Source organism: Thamnophis sirtalis, unplaced genomic scaffold (assembly GCF_051295495.1).
Source record: "Thamnophis sirtalis isolate CommonGarterSnake01/CBP01778 unplaced genomic scaffold, rThaSir2_p1.2 scaffold_15, whole genome shotgun sequence".
NCBI lineage: Eukaryota > Metazoa > Chordata > Lepidosauria > Squamata > Natricidae > Thamnophis > Thamnophis sirtalis.
In genome coordinates this window covers 40,720,286-40,734,058 of record NW_028261395.1, presented here as the reverse complement: position 1 = coordinate 40,734,058, position 13,773 = coordinate 40,720,286, and the positions used below count along the sequence as shown (strand labels likewise).

Below are 13,773 nucleotides of genomic sequence, written 5' to 3'. Positions count from 1 at the left end.
CGTGCAATGAAGGCTTGTGTTGCTGCAGAGAGTCTCCCCCACGGAACGCTGTTCCCTTCCCACCAAAGATGGTCCCTATTTTTCTACTTGCAATTTTTACGTGCTTTCGAACGGCTAGGTTGGCAGAAGCTGGGACAAATCACAGGAGCTCCCTCCGTTATGCGGCGCTAGGGATTCGAACCGCCGAACTGCCGACCTTTCTGATGGACAAGCTCAGGGTCTTAGCCACTGACCATTTAAAGTTACAACGGCATTGAAAGAAGTGACTTACGACCGTTCATCACGCTTAACGACCGTTGCAGAATTCCCCCAGAGTCACAGGATCAAAATTCTGACTCACATTTACGACTGTCGCAATCCCCTTTTTGCGACCTTCCGACCAGCAGCGTCAATGGGGAAGCCAGATTCGCTTAACAGCCGTGCGACAGACTTAACAACCGCGGCGATTCACTTAACAACTGGAGCAAGAAAGGGCTTAAAATGGGGCCAAATTCACTTGTTCAAAGTCACAGAAATCTGGAGCTCGGTTGTCGCCGTTAAGCCGAGGACGACCTGTTATATTCCAGAACCTTCATTGTTCGTTTTTTTAAACCTGCGGTTGTTGTTATCACCCGTGGGAACATTTAAGCTAGAATTTCCCATCCTGACATTTTGCAGATACGCCAGGAAAAGAAAGTGGCTGTTTTTTTATCAGTTAAGAAAACCAGTCTTGGCTTACCAGTGAAGGGTTTCAAACCCCTCTTTCCCACCCTAACCTGGGAAGAATCTGCGGGCCTGAAATATCACACGCCTGTTGTGTGCCCACCTTCAACTTTGCATCATTTTGTGCACTGGGACAGGGTTCCCCAACCTTTCGGACCTCAGGGACCACTGAATTCATAATTTTAAATCCCGCGGACCACTAATATCATCTCCCGAATGAGTGGCTGGGTGGGCGTGGCTAACTCAATGTGACTCACATTGAGGGGTGCCTTGACGGTCACTCCTCACCCCTCCCCTCCCGGCCACTCCTCGCCTGCCCTCCCAGGCTCCTTAGGGCCCCAACAGGAAGCAGTTGCTGGAGCTAAGCAACCACCAGGAGAAAGAGTTGGCAAAACAGCTCAGTTCAAATTGGATCTGACCGAGAAGGAGGCTCAGCAGAAGCACCTCAATGAGGACTAGGAGCACAGGCTTTCCAAGCAGAGGGAAGACCTGCGGGAGCGCAAGGCCAGGTTACCGCCGCCTGGAGGCTCAGCGGGCTGAGATGGTCAGCCAGTTCCAGGCCATGATGCAGCCCCACTGGAACGAGGCCCTCTGGCTCTTCGCCACCAGCTGTGCTTCCCTCCAGCCTTCGCCCAAAGCCCCCCACCAGGAGGCTGAAGCAGACCCCAAGTCGGAATTTCTACCCCCCTCCAAACCCCACAAAAAGACCCCAAAGGGGGAGACTCTCTGCAGCCACACAAGCGTTCATTGCACGTATCCGTCCCAGGGGCCGTAGTTTGAGGACCCCCTGATTTAGTGCAATATTTTAAAAAATGCAAATAATTTGGACTCTCAAAATGTTCTCACGGACCACCACTTGGTGCCCGCTGGACTAGGAAAATTTGCTGCAAATTCAATCAGATTTCCCATTGTACCTTCTTTGTTCTACATCTGCCAGCAGTGATCATCTTCTATTTTTTTGGTCAAGCTTATTACAATGATTATTGAAATAAATGAGCCCCTTTTCTTGCTGACACCAATACCTGTGCTTTGAACAGAGAAAATCTTCCAAGGAGGCAAAGCCCAGCGTGCTCTTCCCCACCCCTCTCCTCCTCCTCCTCCTCCTCCTCCTCCACCCCCCCTGCATCCCTTGGCCCCCCACTCTGTGGGCTGACAGAAATTATCTTCTGTTTAATTAACATCATCTCCCCTGCTCTTTATATACTGCCGTGTAATTGCTCAGAGGAAAGAGAAACGCATAGCAGCTATATATCTATATATAGACATAGATATAAAATAAAAATAATTCGTGGGGAAAAGCGGGGAGGGGGGGTGGGAAGGAGCACGCCGCAATGCTAAAACGGTGCCCTGAAATTTTAAAAAATAAATAAACCTGATCTCATGGAGGTGAGACCCCGATGCGTACTGGGGCCCAGTTTGAGCCTTTTTTGGGGGGAAGCCATGTATCATTCTGCGGGGTGAGACCTCCTTCCTCACTTCTCTTTTAATTAATCTTTCTTTTTTCTTTTTGCTTAGTCTCCCATCACTTCTTCCTTTTTTTCTGCTTAGGTGTTGCCTTAATCCAATCTTATCAGCACTGGGCTCTGCAGAGACCTTGAAACTAATTGGATCGTTTACTTCCCAGTTTGTAGCTTGACTCGCTTGCCTGATGCCTGCGTTCTCGGCTGCCCACCGCGGTCCCTGTAGGCTGGAGGCTAATCTTGGAGTTTAGTTTAGATTTCATGACTCTGCAGGCCCAGTTAGGGAGCTTTTTTGGGGTGGGTGGGGAGGGGTGATCCCAGACTTCTGAATAAATCCCCAAAGTGTCTCCATTCCAATTTTCATAATCCACACGTAGTCCTTGACTTGTGACTACAATTGAGGCCAACGTCTTTGTCGCCGGGCGAAACGTTTGTTAATAGCACTAGCACTTAGGCTTATATACAACTTCACAGTGCTTTCCACCCCTCTCTAAGCTGTTTACGGAGTCAGCCTCTTGCCCCCAACAATCCGGGTCCTCATTTGACCCACCTCGGAAGGACGGAAGGCTGAATCAACCTGCAGCCAGTCGGTCAGGATCGAACTCCTGGCAGTGGGCAGAGTCAGACTGCAATACTGCATTCTAACCACTGGGAAGGGAAGGAAGGAAGGAATAAATAGTACATAAGACTTAGATACCGCTTCACAGTTGCTTTCACAGCCCTCTCTAAGCTGTTTACAGAGTCAGCCTCTTGCCCCCAACAATCTGGGTCCTCATTTGACCCACCTCGTAAGGACGGAAGGACGAGTCAACTTTGAGGTTAAGTGTCTTTTGTCCCATTTTGCGACCTTTCTTGCAACGGTAGTTAAGTAGTTAAGTGGTTCCTATTTTTCTACTTGCATTTTTACGTGCTTTCAAATTGTTAGGTTGGCAGAAGCTGGACAAGTAACGGGAGCTCACTCCATTATGCAGTGCTTGGGATTCAAACCGCCAAACTGCCGACTTTTCTGATCGGCAAGCTCAGCGTCTTACCCACTGAGCCGCTGCGTCCCTTAGAGGAAAATAAGGACAAATAATTGTGTACTTTCCGAGACACCGTTCTCCATTAATCCCCAAAGTGTGGTCCAGAGATCCTCCCTGGCAGCTGGACGACTGGACATCCATCACAGCTGCTCCATGTTCAGGAGCCGCTGCCTGCTCACTCAGCCAAGCTGGTGCTTCAAGCAATAACACTCAAAACTTAATTTGGGTTTGCTTTCTGCAGCCTAGCCTGGAAGGAATTGGAGAAAAGCTACCTTAGAGGAAAAGCTTTTTTTCCAGCACAACTTCTTGCTAAATTATTTTGGCCCGCCAGTGGCCAGAAGAGCTGGCAGCTGATTCGGAGAGTGAGGAGGTTGGGGAGGAAGATGGGCCAGTCCTGGAGTCTGGGGAAGGCTCTGAGGAGGGCTCTGTGTCGGAGGCAGAGGGGCGGGCAGGGCTGTCTGACACTTATCAGCTGCCTTCGGAGTCAGACATCAGTGAGGCAGAAGAACAGTAGGAGCCTGTTCCCAGTGGGCACATGCACAGAGCTTCCAGACGAAGGGAACAGCTAAAGAACAGGGGTCGACTTGGAAGTAAAGCCACAGGTGAGCAATGAACAGCCCTTCTCAGAGGGAATAAAAGAGGAGCGAAAGGCGAGTGGAGTTTGCAGGAGACCCTTAGTTTGCTTCATTGCTTCATGACTCTCCAAGACTCCTGGCCAAGTTTTGCAGATATCAGCCTGGCATCCCTCCAAGCCAGATAAGGTCTGTGACTGTAAATCCTCCCTCGAAAGACTTTGCTGGATGGAAAGGAACAGAATTCACAGTCAATTAATAAAAGGGTTTTTTGTCGGGACCAGGAGTTGGCTTCGGGCTTTCAAGAAGCCTCAGTCAAAATACTAGCTTCAAATCACACCCTTAGCCAAAGGGTGGGGCAGTTCTTAGTAGCTTCCATCTTCTCCTCCTCCTCCTCCTCCTCCTCCTCCTCCTCCTCCTCCTCCTCCTCCTCCTCCTCCTCCCTCCTCCTCCTCCTCTTTCCACCTTTGTTTCGAGGGTGAAACATTCAGGAGCGGCGAGACCCTTCAAAGGAACTGCGTAAGAATTTTTTTTAAAGGGAGAATTTAAAGAAAAGCACAATTTCTCTCTCTGGTAGCAGAAAGCATCAATTTACCCCCCCACCCCCAAGTTCCTGATCCTTTGCAAACATTGCAGTGATAAAAGTCTGTACAGTGACCATGAGGACTAGAAACCTTCGTGCAACCGTTTATTAAATTACCCCCCCTCTCCCCTCCCCATAACCGTCGCTCCAGTTTATATCGCAAGGCACTTGCAATCCCCTTGAAATAACCTCCTTCAGCCTAAATAATCTGCGCTAAAAAAAGGAGGCAGTGGCAAATGGATCGAGGCAGGCGGGGAGCCGCAGTCTATATTCGTACTAATATTATTATTATTATTATTATTTTTAATTTGGGTCCTCTCATTTCCCCGCTGTCGGTTTTGGCCCATTAAAGCCCGCCCTGTCCCTGCGCAATGGGAAGAGTAACCTTGTCTTCGCAGGGTGTCAGCATCTCGCTCCAATGCCGTTCGCGGTGGCGTTTGTCATTGTTGGCAAGGGGGCAGCTTCTCCTTGAGTCCAGATGCTCGGTGACACTTTTGCACACACCCCTCCCCTCCCCTCCCTTGACCACATCCCCTTCTCGGCGGCTCTGCTTTCGCCCTGCCGTGGCGCTCGTACGAGGGGCACCGGCCTCCTTTCTCTTGTTTTCCTGTTGCCAAGAGTTGGGACACAAGTCCATCCGGCGGTATAAAAAAAAAAATCTGGGAAGAAATGGGATCCCTGGCTTCCTCGGCTGGGGGGTTTGTTGCGGTGAAAATAAAACCCACCTAAATTCTGTCCGTCCAACCTGACATTTCGGCCACCGGTGTAACAGGGTTAATTCTGTAATTCTGAAATGCAAATATTCTTATTTTGGAGAACCGAAGGACTGTAGAGGGTAACTGTGCAGGGAAAATTGGTGGTTGGAAAGGACTTTGACACGTCCTCTACCACAAATTATTTCAGATGTATCCACCACCCAGCCAGGTGTTTTGACCGAGGCTTCCCAAGAGCCTGAAGCAAACTCCTTGTCCCGACAAAACCCCCTTTTATTAATTGACTGTGAATTCTGCTCATTCACATCCAGCAAAGTCTTTCGAGGGAGGATTTACAGTCACAGACCTTATCTGGCTTGGAGAGCTGCCAGGTCGATATCTGCAAAACTTGGCCAGGAGTCTCGGAGAGTCATGAACCAATTAAGCAAACTAATTTGTCTCCTGCAAACTCCACTCCCCTTTCGCTCCTCTTTTTATTTCCTCTGGAAGGATCTGTTCATCATTCACCTGTGGCCTTACTCCCAAGTCGACCCCTCTTCTTTAGCTATTCCCTTCTGCTCATCTCCGTTTCAAAGCCGAAGAGCCAGCGCTGTTCGAAGACGTCTCTGTGGTCACGTGGCCGGCAGGACTCAACTCCCGAAGGCGCACGGAACGCTGTTCCCTTCCCACCAAAGGTGGTCCCTATTGTTCTACTTGCATTTTTAACGTGCTTTCGATCTGCTAGGTTGGCAGAAGCTGGGACAAGTCACGGGAGCTCCCTCCGTTACGTGGCACTAGGGATTCGAACCGCTGAACTGCCGAGCTCAGGTAGCCGCTGATCCACCACGTCCCTATTATCCTGGGGTAAATCCTAGAGAGAAAACAACGGGCCAAATACCAAAATTGTCCTTTTCCCCTCTTCCGTGTCTTGAAGGCTGATCTTTCTAGAGTTTGGCGAAATATAACTGTAGGCCAGAAACTTACCGAGAGATCCAGAAGCGCGCATTTAAAAAAAGTTTGTCTGAAACCCCTTTTCTACAAGTTACACAGACATGTCTCGCCCACTGTATTTTATTACCTTTCTAGCTGCTGGCAGTTTTTTTTCCATATATTAAACTTTTATTGGAAGAATGCATTAATTTGTCAAAGCCTTTTCTGCTATGCTTGACCTCTTGGTGGGATTTTGGGTCGAATCGCTTTTTTTTTTCCTCCCCCTTCTCGGTTTTTCCTTCTTTCCTGCTGACTCTCTTTATTGAGTGGCTTTCTTTCTTTTCCTTTGCTACAAGGTTTGAGCAAAATGCACTCTTTTAATCTATCGATTCGCCTTAATGTGTTGATCTGGACAAATGCTGTCTTCCCACTGTCCACAGATGCCGATCTTCTTCTGAAGAGGACATCTTTAAAGGGGAACTGTCATCTTCGCTTAAGTCGCCCGTCTTCAGATCGATGGGGAGGGTTTCCCTGAAACTCTTCGCGGATCTGAAGGAGACGGTTTAATTGAGCGCAGTGTGCTTCCCCTTGCCTTCCGCTCTATGCAGGTAGGGCGGGCACCTGAGGCAGTCAGCGGGTCTGCGCTGCGTTTGGGGGGGGGGGGGAAGACATACAGAATAACAAGAGTTGGAAAGGGACCTTGTAGGTCATCTAATCCAACCCCCTGCTCAAGCAGGAGACCCTAAACCAGTGATAGCTAGCCTTTTTTTCCCCTCGGGTGCCAAAAACATGCCCACACCCAGAATGCAATGTCCCCCTCGCGCATGCGCACCCCCCCCCCCGCTGCCCTGACCCACTGCAAATGCGTGCCGACCTTCCCGCCCGGAAACGGCCCAGTTCCAGATTGCCCGTAGGCCTGTTTTTTGCCCTCCCCAGGCTCCGGAGACTTTTATGGAGCCTCCGGGAGGGTGAAAACGGCCTCCCCATGTCCTCCGGAGGTCAGAAACAGACTGTTCCTGGATTTCCGGGAGGCCTGTTTTTTGCCCTCCCCAGAGCCTCTGTGCGAGCTCTGTACTTACCTGGCATGGAAAACGGGCCATGTGGAGACTCCTGGAAGGAGAGGGACGCCGTGGGTGGGGCCAGCCGAAAACCAGCTGGCCAATGCGCGCACATGCGGGTGGAGCTGACCTAGGGCAATGCCTTGCGTGCCTGCAGAGATGACTACACCTGTGGCATGCGTGGTATATGTTTGCCATCACGGCCCTATGCAATTTCTGACAGATGGCAGTCCAGTCTCTTCTTGAAAGAGAGCGATGAAGCTCCCATAACTTCCGAAGGCAACTTTAGTTCCACGGGTTGATCGTTCTCACGGTCAGACAATTTCCCTTCGGGCGTTGCGTCATGCCGGCCACCTGACCACGGAGACATCTCCGGACAGCGCTGGCTCTTCGGCTTTGAAACGGAGATGAGCAGCGCCCCTAGAGTTGGGAACGACTAGCACATACGTGCGAGGGGGAACCTTTACCTTTTTATAGAAGGAAGGGACAAGTTTCTAGACAGAATTACTCACTTAGTTGTGACTCCTCTTCTTTTCGGATCCTTTTCTCTGCTTTGCAAAGCGACGAGGGGGTGGCTTCATGGTGAGCCTGGAGTCGATTTCTCTCCCTTAGCAGAGATCCCTTGCTGTGTGCAGATATCCAAAAGAGGGCAGCAATTACCCACGCTTTAAACACAGTCAGCCTTTGAATTTGCTCCGTATCTTTCCCAAAGGTAGCGTTTCCTGCACAGGCTGCTGATTTTCGTTCACTGCTGTTACAATTCGCGCCTTGGATCTTCATTCCCCGTGTGTTTTTCACTCTTTCTCTGTGGTTTTCGCCAGCTGGATTTTGCAATCCTCCTTTGAAAAGATAGGTCGATAGAGAGGCCTAACGGTCCCGCGCATTTCTATTCTTTCTTTTCTCTTGCGATTCAATCCTCCTCTCCTCTGCTTAATACAGCTAGGCCCCGACTCAGGACCACAGTCGAGCCCGAATTTCCGTCGCTCAGCGTGAGACACGTTTTACAACCGACCTTGCCACAAATGAACCACGGCAGTTTATACTTTATTTTATGTATTTCTTTAGTTTGTCCCACTCGTACGAGATAGCAGGTATAAGTATGAAATGAATAGAAATAAATGGGGGCAGCAGGACGGGGACGGTAGGCACGCCGGTGCGCTTATGCACGCCCGCTTTACGGACCTCTTAGAAATGGGGGTGAGGTCCACGGTAGACAGTTTGAGGTTGAAGCTGTGGGGGGGTTTGAGGACGTAACAACGGAGTCGGGTAGAGCATTCCAGGCGTCGACCCCTCTGTGGCTGAAGTCGCATATTCTGCAATCGAGTTTGGAGTTGTTTACCTTGAGTTTGCATCGATTGTTCGCCCGTGTGTTATTGCGGTTGAAGCCGAAGTGGTCGTTGACAGGTAGGACGTTGTAAGCAGACAATTTTGTGTACCACGCTTAAGTCGGAGAGTCCCAGATTACACAAGCCCAAAATTTCAAGCCTGGTGGCATAAGGGATTCTCTTGTGAGCAGAGGACTTGCTAAGTTGCTGATAAGTTAGTAACTTGGTTTGTTAAGTCAATCTGGCTTCCCTGTTGATTTTGCTTGTCAGAAGGGCACAAAAGGAGATTTTGTGACCCCGGGGTATTGCAACTGTCATAAGGATATGCCAGTGGCCAAGCATCTGACCTTTGATCACATGACCCATGCAATGCAGTGTGGAAAATGGTTGTAAGTCACTTTTCTTGTTGGGGTTGTAAATTTGAATGGTCACTAAGTGGAGCGCTACCTGTAATACGGCATTACAGTTTTCAGACATCCGAGGGGCAGCATTAATCATGGCTAGCTACCAAATGCCAAGTTCAGAAGGGGGCTCAGCGGCTATCAGACGCTTGTTGATCAGAAAGTTGGCCGTTCAGCGGTTCGAATCCCTAGCGCTGCATAATGGAGTGAGCTCCCGTGACTTGTCCCAGCTTCTGCCAACCTAGCAGTTCGAAAGCACTTAAAAAAATGCAAGTAGAAAAATAGGAACCGCCTTTGGTGGGAAGGAAACAGCGTTCCGTGCACCTTTGAGAGTTGAGTCATGCCGGCCACATGACCACGGAGACGTCTTTGGACAGCGCTGGCTCTTCGGCTTTGAAACGGAGATGAGCACTGCCCCCTAGAGTTAGATATTATAATTATATTGTATTGTATTACCTAGTTGTAATCCAGTTGGATAACTCCAGGATAACTTGCTGGAGCATAGTTACTCCAGGTTTTGAGCTTGTTTGAGAAGGTCGGCAGTTTGGGGTTCGAATCCCTAGCGCCGTTTAACGGAGGGAGCTCCCGTGACTTGTCTCAGCTTCTGTCAACCTAGCAGTTCGAAAGCACGTAAAAAATGCAAGTAGAAAAATAGGAACCACCTTTGGAGGGAAGGGAACAGCGTTCCGTGCATCTTCAGCATTGAGTCATGCCGGCCACATGACCACGGAGAAGTCTTCAGACAGCGCTGGCTCTTCGGCTTTGAAACGGAGATGAGCACCGCCCCCTAGAGTTGGGAACGACTATCACATACGATGCAAGGGGGAACCTTTACTTTTAAGTTCAGATTAGTGAAATTAGTTAAAATTTAGTGGCAGTTAGACCTGGAGCCTATATAATGCCAGGCCCCAATAAAACCAAAGTGGAAAACATTTGCTCAGAGAAAGGAAATGTGTAGGGCCAACGCTCGGCTTCGGATATCTTCAATAAAGATTTTAGAGATTGACAGCAATTTATTCAGCTTTAAATAGCGCTGCCACCTTTTCAAGTGGCAAAAATGGGGACGTTGGAATTTTTCTTTTGACAGGAGCCAGGGAGGACTTGCACGGAGTGGGTGAGGAGGCAGGTCTAACCAGAAATGAACAGTCCCAGGCGCTGTAGAAATTACGCTGTGCCCTTTGCTGCGTTTTGTACGGCGTGTGATTTCCGACGTAATGGCAACCATTGTGTTGAAGAAATGCCAAGCATTGTCCTAGAAAGGGACACCCTGTCGGCCTACACACAGCAACCCTGGCCAAATGCTGTGTCGTTTGCAAAGGTTGCGTCACCTCATCTGTGGAGATTTGTAGCAGTGTGCTCTTCGTGTTACGTAATGGGTTTCTCCGTTGGGGTTTCTCACCAACTTTGCTTCCTTGACCAAATTCAACAGGAACTTTTGGGTAGAATAAAATGTCACGAAAAGAGCCGTGGGAGGAGTAACGCTAAGAAGAACCTGAGGCGTCCACTGGAGTTTTCTCCAGGATAACTTGCTAGAGCATAGTTACTCCAGGTTTTAAGCTTGTCGATCAGAAATGTCGGCAGTTTGGCGGTTCAAATCCCTAGCGCCGCGTAACGGAGTGAGCTCCCGTGACTTGTCCCAGCTTCTGCCAACCTAGCAGTTCGAAAGCACGTAAAAAATGGAAGTAGGAAAATAGGAGCCACCTTTGGTGGGAAGGGAACAGCGTTCTGTGCACCTTCAGCATTTAGTTATGCCGGCCACATGACCACAGAGACATCTTCGGACAGCGCTGGCTCTTCAGCTTTGAAACGGAGATGAGCACCGCCCCCTAGATTCGGGAACGACTAGCACATAGGTGTGAGGGGAAGCTTTACATTTACCTTAAGTATGTGCATCTCTCTGTGTGTGTCTATTTGTGCAGACTTGTGTATATATCACTGCGGAGGGGAGAGAGAGATGAGAGAGAGAGATGAGAGAGAGAGATGAGAGAGAGAGAGAAAGGAGAGAGAGAGATGAGAGAGAGAAAGGAGAGAGAGAGATGAGAGAGAGAGAAAGGAGAGAGAGAAAGATGAGAGAGAGAAAGGAGAGAGATGAGAGAGAGAGAGAAAGGAGGGAGAGAAAGATGAGAGAGAGAAAGGAGAGAGAGATGAGAGAGAGAAAGGAGAGAGGGATAGAGAGAAAAGAGAGAGAGATGAGAGAGAGAGAGAAAGATGAGAGAGAAAGGAGAGAGATGAGAGAGAAAGATGAGAGAGAAAGGAGAGAGATGAGAGAGAGATGAGGGAGAGAAAGGAGAGAGATGAGAGAGAAAGATGAGAAGAGAAAGGAGAGAGAGAGAAAGGGAGAGAGAGAGATGAGAGAGAGAAAGGAGAGAGAGAGATGAGAGAGAGAAAGATGAGAGAGAGAAAGGAGAGAGAGAGAGATGAGAGAGAGAGAGAGAGAAAGGAGAGAGAGAAAGATGAGAGAGAGAGAGAGAGATGAGAGAGAGAAAGGAGAGAGGGATAGAGAGAAAAGAGAGAGAGATGAGAGAGAGAGAAAGATGAGAGAGAAAGGAGAGAGATGAGAGAGAAAGATGAGAGAGGAAAGGAGAGAGAGATGAGAGAGAGAAAGGAGAGAGATGAGAGATGAGAGAGAAAGATGAGAGAGAAAGGAGAGAGAGATGAGAGAGAGAGAGAGAAAGGAGAGAGAGAAAGATGAGAGAGAGAAAGGAGAGAGAAGATGAGAGAGAAAGATGAGAGAGAGAGAGAAAGGAGAGAGAGAAGATGAGAGAGAAAGAGAGAGATGAGAGAGAAAGGAGAGAGAGAGAGATGAGAGAGAAAAGGAGAGAGTGAGATGAGAGAGAGAGAGAAAGGAGAGAGAGAGAGAGATTGGGAAGGAAAAGCATCTTACAAGAGATGGTTTGCTGGGGAAACCCACGAAGCACGTGGGTTTTCCTAGCGTGAGAAGATGCTTTCGCTCTCTGCGAGATTTCCTCCACCGGACACTTGCTTTCCAAAAATAATAACAATAATAATCGAATCCGTGTATTACTGCAAAAGTATACAGATCGTAAAGAGCGCGTTTTTATGAAAGGGGATAGTGAAAGAAACATTATGGTCAAGACCTTTTATAGCCCTTCCATTGTTATAGTTTAAATCTTGACACGGTCTTTATTTCCCCTGTCATTGGAACGACCAAGGCAGAGGAGGTTTTTCTAGACGCCTTTTTCTGATCCAACGAGACCACCTCTCTCTTTTCAGCTTCTTCTTCCGTTGTTGAAGCTGTCACCCTGGGACGTCAGTCCTGGGAACCTGGGCATTTCTGGGGAAAACGCTCCTGCTTAAAACCGAAAGAGTCTCTCTCTCTCTCGTGCACAGTTGAATTCTACGCTGTGGGTTTTAAACCTTGCCAGAGTTGTGAGATGCTTCGTAAATGACTCAAGGAGCCCTTTGGAAACGAAAGCTGGATTTCTCAAAAGCCTCCCTCCCTCCTACTCCACCGCTGGACGTGGGAAGGAAGGTAATTGGGAACTCCGTTTTAAAACGGAGTTTTAATACGCTTCTTTATTTGCGCAGCTGAAAATACACACACACACACACACAACACACACACGCTTGTCTTTTAGACATTACCGCTTAAGTATTTGCGATCTGGTTATTAAAAACAGACACTTTTTTGGGAAACGTTTTGTATAACTGTCGACGAATCCATTTTCTCTTTTTAAAGTGTTGGGGTAGTTTTCGGACATTCGTAGTTTATAGAAGGTTGGTGGCCTTTTCTTGTGACTCAGAAAGAATCTTGTTCGGTATCCATTTTTCCTTTTTTAATTTATTTTGGCTTTTTCTTCTCTCTCTCTATATATATTTTCCCTTCATCTAGCTTCTCTCCTTTTGTTAGGAGCATGAAAATTGCTAACATTCCTGGGCGACTAAATCTATCGGCCGAACAGACAGTGAATGGAAGATCCGGTTTGATTTCACGGATCCACTGCAGTCCAGAAAAATGCTTCTCCTTCTGTTGTAGGGACAACCCTTAAAAGGGAAGGTTTTAATGTTGCTGGCTGCTCTAAACTATTAAACGGAAAGATAATAATTATTATTTAAGGCTTAATCTTCAATCCGATTCGCAGTCTGGGACTGTAAAAACCTAGCAGTCTTAACCGAGAATCTAAAAGCTACTAAGGTAATGTCTAAGTATATAGGCAGTTCCATAGGTTTTTTTTGTGCAAAATCAGAATATTCAGGTCTAACAAGTTCAAAATTTCCATATATCCAGGCTTTGGGTAGAGGGACACGGTGGCTCAGCGGCTAAGATGCTGAGCTTGTCGATCAGGAAGGTCGGCAGTTCAGCGGTTCGAATCCCTAGCGCTGTGTAACGGAGTGAGCTCCTGTGACTTGTCCCAGATTCTGCCAACCTAGCAGTTTGAAAGCATGTAAAAATTGCAAGTAGAAAAAATAGGAACCACCTTTGGTGGGAAGGGAACAGCGTTCCGTGCGCCTTTGGGAGTTAAGTCATGCCGGCCACATGACCACGGAGACGTCTTCGGGCAGCGCTGGCTCTTTGGCTTTGAAACAGAGATGAGCACCGCCCCCTAGAGTCAGGGACAACTAGCACATATGTGTGAGGGGAACCTTTACCTTTTATCTGAGGCTTTGGGTATTGCTCCGAGGGCTCCTATTATTATTGGTACAACCAGTGGTTTCTTCCCCACAATCGCTCATCTTCAATTTGCAGATTGCAGTATTTCATTATTATTTTTTCCTAGTAGTTTCTCTTCGATTCGTGCATCACCTGCTTTTGCAATATCAATACAATACAATAGCAGAGTTGGAAGGGAATTGTTCTAACTGTCAGGAAATTTCTCCTCGGTTCTAAGGTGCTTCTCTCCTTGATTAGTTTCCACCCATTGCTTCTTGTCCTACTCTCCGGTGCTTTGGAGAATAGCTTGACCCCCTCTTCTTTGGGGCAACCCCTGAGATATTGGAATGCTGCTATCATGTCTCCCCTAGTCCTTCTCTTCATCAAACTAGACATACCCAGTTCCTGTAACCGTT

The 13,773-nt window shown here is 48.2% G+C and overlaps 1 protein-coding gene across 1 annotated transcript in view; it reads left to right on the top strand.

Moving 5' to 3' along the window:
• Positions 1 to 13,773, top strand: part of PEX14 (peroxisomal biogenesis factor 14) — a 137,227-nt gene that overhangs the window by 15,383 nt on the left and 108,071 nt on the right.